Below are 10,425 nucleotides of genomic sequence, written 5' to 3'. Positions count from 1 at the left end.
AACTGAAAAATATTAAAGAATACTTAAATAAATGGAAAGATAGACCATTGTTCATAGGTTGGAAGAATCAATATTTTTAAGATGCCAGTTCTACCCAAATTGATTTATAGATTTAATATAGTCATAAACAATATTCCAACAAGATTATTTTGTTGTTAAAATTAAGAACTGATTATAAAATTTATTTTTGAAGTAAAGAAACTAGAATAGTCAAAACAATCTTGGAAACAGCAAAGTTGAAGGACTTACTCTTCCTGACTTCAAGACTTATTATAAAGCTATAGTAATCAAGACAGTGTGCTATTGGTGAAAAGATAGATCAATAGAGCAATAGGAGAGAATACAGAGTCCAGAAAAAGTTGACACATATTACAGTTAAATAATTTAAGATAAGGTAATTAAATCAATCCACTTGTGCTAAAACAACTGTATATCATATGAAAAAAAAAATAACCCTGATCCCTATCTTATACCATATTAAAACATTATTTCAAGATTGGTCATTAACCTAGTAAAAAGTAAAACTATAAATTTTCCAGAAGGACACATAGTAGAATACCATTATGACCTTGAGGTAGCCAATGATTTCTTAAAGATGACAGAGTAAACACTTAGCATAAAAGAAAAAAATAGTGATAAATTGCACTCCACTAAAATTAAAAACTTCTGTTTATGACAAGGCATCATAAAAAAAACAAATAGGTAAGCTACTGACTGAGTGAAAATATTTGTAATACATACATAATAGACTATTATAATGAAACTCTTATAAGTTAGTAATAAAAACAAAAATAACCCAATTAAAAATGGGCAAAAGAGTTGAGAAAGTATTTTCTTTAACAGATATGCAAATACTCAGTAAGCACATGAAAAATTTCTCAACATTATCATGGAAATGGAAATCAATACCACAAAGAGATACCACCACACAACCACTAACCCATTGTTGTTGAGTCAATTTTGACTCATAGTGAACTGATTGGACAGAGTAGAACTGCCCCATAAGGGTTTCCAAGGAGCGGCTGCGGGTTCAAGCTGCCAACCTCTTTGTTAGCAGCCGAAGGCTTAACCACTGCACCACCAGGGCTCCGCAACCACTAGAATAACCAAAAGGAAAGAGATGGTCAATAGTAATGATAAAGATTTGGAACACCTGTAGTTCTCATATATTGCTGATTGGAATGTAATATAGTACAACCCAATGGAAAAATTGTTTGGCACAGTGGTTAAGTGCTTGGCTGCTAACCAAAGGGTAGGCAGTTCAAACCTGCCAGCTGCTCCTTGGAAACCCTATGGGGCAGTTCTACTCTGTCCTGTAGGGTCGCTATGAGTCGGAATCAACTCAGTGGCAATGGGTTTGGTTTTTTGGCTTTATGACCCAGCAATTCCACTTTTAGGTATTTATCCAAGAGAAATGATGCCCCAAAAGATTCTTGTACAAGAATGCTCATAGCAAGTTTATTCATAGTAGCCAAGAACTGGAAATAGCCCAGGTGTCCACCAAGAAAAGAATTAATACACAAATTATGGTATATTCACACAATGGAATACTACTTATCAAGAAAGGAATAAACTACTCATATATGCAATCACATGATTGAATCTCAAAAACATGCCAAATGAAAAAAAAAAGTATATACTATATAATTCCATTCCAAGGTTAGCTAAATTAATCTTCTGAGATACAATCTGATCAGTAGTTGGTTCTGGGGAGGAGTAGAGAGGATGGTGGTAGATTGCCTGGGAAGGGGCATGCTGGAACTTTCTGGAGTAATGGAAATACTGTGAGTCTTGACAGAGTGGACTACACGAGTATCTGCATTTGTCAAATCTAACTGGAATGTACACTTAAGATCCACACATTTTAGTGCATTTAAATTATGCTTCCAAAAATAAATTTTAAATGTGTAGTAGTCAGGCAAAGAAGAGAAGTAGTCTATTCTGGGCAGATAAAATGGTGTAAGCATAAATCCAGAAGCAAGAAGTTGGATTTTACAACGGAGTCTTTTGTTTCTAACAGCTTTATTAAGATTACATGCCATACAATTCACCCATTTAAAGTGCACAATACAGCATTTTTTGGTATAGTTCCACTGTTGTGCAACCATTGTGACAATCATTTTACAGTATTGTCGTTACCCCAAAAAGAAACTTTGTACCCATTAGCAGTCACTCCCCATTTCCCCCAACCCTCCCAGGCCTAGAAAAACACTAATCTACAGCCTGTCTGTATAGATTTGCCTATCCTAGATATTTTATATAAATGTAGTCATTCAGTATATGGTCTTTGGTGACTGGCTTCTTTCACTTAGCTTAATGTTTTCAAGATTCATCCATGTTGTAGCCTGCATGTATCAGTACTTCATTTCTTTTTATTGGTGAATAATATTCCATTGTTTGGATATACCACATTTTATTTATCCATTCATCAGTTGATGGACATGTGGGTTGTTTCCACTTTTTGGCCCTTATAAGGAATTCTGCTATTATCATTCATATATGAGTTTTTGTATAGACATATATTTCCATTTCTCTTGAGTATATACCTAAGAGTGGAATTCTGGGCCATATGATAATGCTGGGTACTATGATAACTCTATGTTTAAACTTTTGGGGAACTGCCAGACTGTTTTCCACAGTGGCTGCATCATTTTACATTCCCACCAGCAGTGTATGAGGATTCTGATTTCTGTACATCCTCGTCAAACTTTTTAGTATCTACCTTTTTGACTATAGTCATCTTAGTGGGTGTGAAGTGGTATCTTATCCTGGTTTTCATTTACATTTCTCTGATGTCTAATGTTGTTGACCATTTTTTCCTGTAGTTATTGGCCATTTGCATATCTTCTTTGGAGAAATGTCTGTTCAGATCCCAAAGAGATCATTTGATAGCTTAAGTAGTTTGCTGATTAAAAAAAACAGAGCTTCTTTGAAGCACTTGCATAGATTTTCATTTACTTGCACTTCTACCTATCTCGCAGACCCTCTCCTCCAAGGCAGACATAGTGTGAAGGCATGAGGAAGTGTGTTGCTACAGCATTGTAGCTCTGATTTACTGCTAGATTTACACTACCTGTTTGGCAAGGAAAATGGGGAAACAAGAACTAAAAGAGACGCTCTGTGACCAACCCTGAAGATTTCAGCTCTGGAGCTTAGAACTCCAAAAAAAATCACCTGGTTTAGCTTCCCTGCCCCAAACTCTAGGGTGGACTCGTGCTCTACTTGGAGGAATTAGTTAAATTTGGTTCCCAAATCAGGCCGATCATCATCCCTGGAACTAGACCACTGAATTAGAATTTTGGGGTGATGCCCAGACAATTATGTCAAAAGAACGTTTGCCAAACGTTTCTAATAATCACTTCAGTCCAGGAATCGCTGGAACTACTTTACTGGCAGAGGAATGCCTGTTGCCCACTGTGGGGGCCCTAACGGTGGATCTAGTGGGACAATCATCAGCAAAGCTTCAAGCATACTTCTCCTCATTCACTGTTCCTAAAACTATTGATCCTGAAAGATCAGGTGGTTGCATTCATCTTTTATTCCCTCCCTGTCTCTCAGCCTTCAAAGTGAAAATGGAGGCATGGGGAGCAGGTAGAAAGAAAGAAAAAAAAAAATAGTGAGATGAGAAAACAACAGTGAAAAAGATTCTAAGTGATTGTGTAGAAATGTGAGCATAAAGTATAGAACTCTCTACAAAGGTCAAGCAAGAATTTAAATCAGATCTATGCAACTGGAAAATCTAAGGACAGATGTGTCTAATTTTCTAGTATGTTTTGACCCAGCCTAATTATATCTATTTGACCCAGTTCAATTATATTCCATCACCAACTTCAAAAAGAATATTCAACAGTCAAAGTAGAAATGCCAAATTCATTTAAGCCATTCCAACATGCTGTTCAGCCTTCCTTCCTCCCGCCACCCCTCACTCCTTAACTCTTTGCAATCCAGACTCTGTACTCAAAGCACAAATCCTGAAACCATTCTATCAGTGGTCAACAGCGGTTGGATAGCTTGCTGATCAATCCGTCAACCCCTTTTAAAGTCTCAGCCTCCTTGACTGCTCTGCATCATATGATTCTGTTTACATTTCCTCCTTCTTGAGAGTCTGTCCCTTCCTGGCTATATGGAGCTACCCTGCTTTACTCTGTTACTCCACATGGTCAGCATCTGTTACTGAGGTTGACTCTGTGCTCAGTGCTCAGTGGTCAACATGGAGCTAAGTGTTGGATCACAAAACTGAACGGGACCCAGGCTCTGCCCTCAACTTCTGTTTCTCTCCTCCTCTCTAATGACTCCTGGATGCCCTCCTCATGTTCTCTCTAAGCATATGCACCCCTAAAGTTCCTATCTGCTCAGCTTTTGTCGGCTCTCTAGTTTCCCCTCAGGGATTTCAGCAATTCTTTTTGGAGAGAATCCCCAGTTATGGACCTCCAGCCTTGAGCTTGTCAGCCTTGCATCCATACCTGTCATAGTCTAACCCAAGCTAGCTTTCCAGTTCCCCTCATTTCTTTTCAACTAATATTTGCTGTACAGTCTAAACTGAACCTCTTGCCATTCTTCAAACATGCCTTTCACATTCCAGTCTCTAGATTTGAATCATACTACTTCCACCTCTTGGAAAAATCCTCTCCCCATATGAGCCTAGAGAAATCCTACTCATCATTTAAAGCCCATTCCGAATGCTACTTCTTGCAAGACTTCCCTGATGCCTTCTGTAGCCTTCCAATAACAGAAGCTACTTTTTCTCTCTCTTTACTGACATGCCACATTGTGCCTGTCTTCTGGTCCTTATTTTATTTTGTCTTGAACTATGTGCCTACACTGTCCTCCACACTAGACTGTGGAGTCACTAGGCAATGACTGCTCCTGTCCAGCTCTATATTCTTGGTGGTGCACTGCTCAGGCTTCGCTCATAACCATGCTGAATGCACCCTTCCTGGGTTGAGCTAAAATCTACAGACTCAAGGAAAAATCATGAGCACAGTCCACCTTTCCTACTCTTCCAGACCATCATCATTGTTTCTTAAAAACTACCTTCAGGAAATAGAATTTCCATGACCAAGAAAATCAAATCAATTTTTTTGTTGTAAATATCTTAGTTTGTAGATGAATAAGACATCCCTCGCTCTCCAGGAATAGAACGATGGCTGCAGCACTTCTAGGAAGCTGCTTCTGATAAGCACGTAAGGGAAGCAAAGCAGGGGGAAGAGGAGAGCAAAAGAGATGCATGTTCCCATCTCAGTTCCCCTAATTCCTCTCTGTGTGGCTCAGCCCAGTTACTTATTTTCTCAAAGTCTCAGTTTTTTCCTTTGTGAAATAAATTTACTCTGCTCCTTGGGATTTATAAGGAAATAAACAGGATTCTACATATTTTATAAATTTATATTTTTGTATTTTTCTTAAATGCAATAGCTCTAGTTTTAGTAATGAGCCACTAGACACAGGAGTCCAGTACACATTTCCACCTCATGAAGAAATTATATCTGCAGATTAAAAAATATCTTTTCAAGTTTTGGCACCATAAACCACTGTCAAAATTCAAGATTTTTAAACTTTCTATTTAGCCACCATGACCTTTCTTTGGTTAAAATGTTAATTGTTGCTGTTGTTAGGTGTCCTTGTGTTAGTTCCGAGTCACAGCAACCCTAGGTACAACAGAATGAAACACTCTCAGGACTGCCCATCTTCACAATGGTTCCTATGTTTGAGCCCATCTTTTAAGTCACTGTGTTAATCCATCTTATTGAGGGTCTTCCTCTTTTTCTCTAACCCTCTGCTTTACCAAGCATGATGCCCTTCTCCAGGGACTGATCCCTCCTGCTAACATGTCCAGAGTCCATGAGATGAAGTCTCGCCATCTTGCTTCTAAGGAACATTCTGGCTGTACTTCTTCCAAGACAGATTTGTTCATTCTTCTGGCAGTCTATGGTATATTCAATATTCTTCACCAACACCATAATTCAAAGGGATCAATTCTTCAGTCTTCCTTATTCATTGTCCAGCTTCCCCATGCATATGAGGCAATTGAAAATACCATGACATGGGTCAGGTGCACCTTAGTCCTCAAAGTGACATCTTTGCTTTTTAACACTTTAAAAAGTTCTTTTGCAGCAGATTTTCCCAGTGCACTATGTCATTTGATTTCCTGACTGCTGCTTCCACAGGCATTGATTGTGGATCCAAGTAAAATGAAATCCTTGCCAATTTCAGTGTTTTCTCCATTTATCATGATGGTGCTTATTGGTCCAGTTGTGAGGAATATTTTTTTTTTTTTATGTTGAGATATAATCCATACTGAAGGCTATAGTCTTTGATCTTCTTCAGGAAGTGCTTCAAGTCCTCTTCACTTTCAGCAAGCAAGGTTGTGCCATCTGCATATTGAACACTGTTAATGAATCTTCCTTCAGTCCTGATGCTGTGTTCTTTTTCATATAGTCCAGCTTCTCCAGTTAGTTGTTCAACATATGGATTGAATAAGTATGGTGAAAGGATACAGCCTTAATGCACACCATTTCTGATTTTAAATCACGCAGTATCCTCTTGTTCTGTTCGAACAACTGTCTCATAGTCTATGTACAGGTTCCTCATGAGCACAATTAAGTGTTCTGGGATTCCCATTCTTCACAATGTTATGCATAATTTGTTATGATCCACATAGTCAAATGCCTTTGCATAGTCAATAAAACATAGATAAACATCTTTCTGGTAGTCTCTGCTTTCAGCCATGATCTATCTGACATCAGCAGTCATAGCCCTCATCCCATGATCTCTTCTGAGTACAGCTTGAATTTCTGGCAGTTCCCTGTGGATGTACTGCTGCAACTATTTCTGAATGATCTTTGGCAAAATTTTACTTGCATGTGATACTAATGATATTGTTTGATAATATCTGTATTCTGTTGGGTTACCTTTCTTTGGAATGGGCACAAATATGGAACTCTTTCAGTCAATTGGCCAGGAAACTGTCTTCCAAATTTCTTGGCATAGATGAGTGGGCACCTCCAGTGCTGCATCTGTTTGTTGAAACATCTCAATTGTTATTTCATCAATTCCTGGAGCCTTGTTTTTTCCCCAATGCCTTCAGTGCAGCTTGGACTTCTTTCTTCAGCACCATTGGTTCTTGATCACATGCTACCTTCTGAAATGGTTGAATGTCGACCAATTGTTTTTGGTACAGTGACTGTGTATTCCTTCCATCTTCTTTTCATGCTTCCTGTGTTGTTCAATATTTGGTCCATTGAATCCTTCAATATTGTGACTTGAGGCTTGAATTTTTCTTCAGTTCTTTTAGCTTAAGAAATGCTGAGCATGTTCTTCCCTTTTGGTTTCCTAACTCCAGGTCTTTGTACATTTCATTATAATACCTTAGTTTGTCTTCTTGAGCTACCCTTGGAAATCTTCTGTTCGGCTCTTTTGCTTCATCATTTCTTCCATTTGCTTTACCTACTCTACTTTCAAAAGCAAGTTTCAGAGTCTCTTCTGACATCCATTTTGGTCTTGTCTTTCTTTCCTGTCTTTTTAATGACCTTTTGCTTTTTCATGTATGATGTCCTTGATGTCATCCCATAACTCGTCTGGTCTTTGGTCATTAGTGTTCAGTGTGTCAAATCCATTCTTGAGGTGGTCTCTAAATTCAGGTGGGATATACTCAAGGTCATACTTTGGCTTTCATGCATTTGTTTTAATTTTCTTCAGCTTCAAACTTACATACGACCAACTGATAGTCTGTTCCACAGCCAGCCCCTGACCTTGTTCTGACTGGTGATATTGAGCTTCTCCATCATCTGTTTCCACAGATGTAGTCAATTTGATTCCTATGTATTCCATCCTGCGAGGTCTATGTGTATAGTCATCATTTATGTTGTTAAAAAAAGGTATCTGCAATGAAGAAGTTGCTGGTCTTGCAAAATTCTATCATGTGATCTGCGGCATCATTTCTACCACCAAGGCCATATTTTCCAACTACCGACCCTTCTTCTTTGTTTCCAACTTTCACATTCCCATCACCAGTAATTGTCAATGCATCTTAATTGCATGTATGATCAATTTCAAACTGCAGACGTTGGTAAAAATCTTCAATTTCCTCATCTTTGGCATTAGTGGTTGGTGTGTAAATTTGAATATAGTCATATTAACTGGTCTTCCTTGTAGGCGTATGGATATTATCCTATCACTGGCAGTGTTGTACTTCAGGATAGATCTTGAAATGTTCTTTTTGACAATGAATGTGATGCTATTATTCTTCTATTTGTCATTCCTAGCATAGACTATATGATTGCCCAATTCAAAATGGCTAATACCAGTCCATTTCAGCTCACTAATGCCTAGGATATTGATATTTATGCTTTCCATTTCATTTTTGATGATTTCTAATTTTTCTAGATTCATACTTCGTACATCACACATTCTGATTATTAATGGATGTTTGCAGCTTTTTTTTCTCAATTTGAGTTGGGTCATATCATCAAACGAAGGTTCTGAAAGCTTTACTCCATCCATGCCATTAAGGTCGATTCTACTATGAGGAGGCAGTTCTTCCTCAGTCGTATTTTGAGTGCCTTCTAACCTGAGAGGCTCATCTTCAGGCACTATATCAAACAATGTTCCACTGCTTTTCATAAGGCTTTCACTGACCAATTTTTTTAGAAGCAGATGGCCAGGTCTTTCTTCCTAGTATGTCTTAGTCTGGGAGCTCTGCTGAAACCTGTCCGCCATGGGTGACCCTGATGGAATTTGAAATACCAGTGGCATAGATTCTGGCACCACAGAAACACGCAAGCCATCACAGTACAACAAACTGACAGATGAGTGAGGAAAAAATGTTAATAGAATGTCCAATGTACAAGACTGAGTGGACTGAGTCCTCTGGTTGCAGAGGTAGAAGGAACAGATTTCAACCACAGACTCCTCTCTACCCATTCCCACCTGCTTTAGGGTTAGGGTATCTCCTGAGCCATTGCCTCAGAAACCTGGTGCTCCAGAGAACTTACGAAAATTAAAGGCTTTTAAGATTACACATCGAAAATAATTCAACAGTAGTCCTTGAGGAAACATGGAAAGCCATGAATCTAAGAACAGCTAACTTGGCAAATGTGGGCCACTGAGTTCTGGTAAGTTCTTGTGAGCATGTGCAGCTGCATGTGGCTTCCAGAGAAAGAACAAGGATGTAACATCCCTAGGTGTTTATAGGCCTTCGCAGTTGTGAGTGACTAGGGTATTTTAACACTATTTTGGCCTTTGAACATGCTGAATGCAGCAATGTAAAATGCATAATAACAAGAAGTGAAAGGGTGCAATTAAAAATGTAAATAGTAAAATTAGGGTTGTAGGATAATAGATAATTTATTTTGCCAAAATTCTTTAATGTTATTAATAGATCATCATTTTAAAAGCAATAACAGTAGAAATAAGATGTATTTGAGAGGTGTAGCAAAAGTTACACCAGTAGAAAAGCACATTCCATTTGAAGTGTGAAATCAATCTGGCCCTTGAGCTCCAAGACACATCCTTTGCTAAACCAAACCATGCCAAGCCAAACGAAACCAAGCCAAATGAAACCAAGCCAAACCAAACCAAACTCCACCATAACAATAGCAGCAGCAGCAAAAACAACAAATTGAGTTATATCAGAAATGAGATGTCATTCAATGAATATAATCTAGATTAAATATTTTTTTCAGAATACATGATCTTTGGGGCTACTTTTTCTTTTCAAGTGGCTATTTTAAGCAAAACAAAGAATACTGAAAAGACACCTCTAGGGAGCTCTCACCTTTTGGATTAGTGCACCTTGGCAGGGTCTTCTAGCATTTATTTATAAAATCTCCTGTTAGAATGTTTAGTCTATGTGTAAGGAAGATCTATTATTATCTTTTTTAAATAGAGATAGAATATTTTGAAAAATTAAAGTTTAAAGCAGATTAAAGTTTTAAAAAATGATGAATACTAGAAAAAACGTAACTGTTGCTGCTATTCTAGAATTATATTTTTAAAAAAGGGGGTAGCAAAAGAGTGAAGATGAAAACATGAGGTTTAGGCTGATTACAAATGACGGTGTCACTCATTTTTAAATGTATTCAATTAATAATATAAACAAGAAACAATCTTGGTATTTACTCAGTCATGATTTTTAAGCCATTCTATTCTTACAAAAAATAAAATAAAATTTTTGATAAAAGAAACATAACCTTTTGGATGAAAAGAGATATATCTCAAAATGCCAAAATGGTATTGTACAAGCAGATAACATATAAACAACAGATGCAGATGACTCAAAAAATAAATTATCTGCAAACTTATTTCTGGTTTTGACTACTTTCTCTTTCACTTCTAGTGCTGTTTGTTTTATATTAATCTGTGTAAATTGCTGCCCTTACTATTTTTCTTTAAGGTATGAGGTAGTAATTCATGAACATTATCAGGAAA

At 37.5% G+C, this 10,425-nt stretch overlaps 1 protein-coding gene across 5 annotated transcripts in view; it reads right to left on the bottom strand.

The window, feature by feature from the left end:
• Positions 1–10,425, bottom strand: part of CYRIA (CYFIP related Rac1 interactor A) — a 125,917-nt gene that overhangs the window by 28,451 nt on the left and 87,041 nt on the right. The gene's annotated exons all lie outside the window — the stretch shown is intronic.

This window comes from Trichechus manatus, unplaced genomic scaffold (genome assembly GCF_000243295.1).
Source record: "Trichechus manatus latirostris isolate Lorelei unplaced genomic scaffold, TriManLat1.0 scaffold00023, whole genome shotgun sequence".
Classification (NCBI taxonomy): domain Eukaryota; kingdom Metazoa; phylum Chordata; class Mammalia; order Sirenia; family Trichechidae; genus Trichechus; species Trichechus manatus.
Note: the sequence above shows the minus strand (reverse complement) of the source record. Positions and strands in the feature narration are given on the sequence as shown.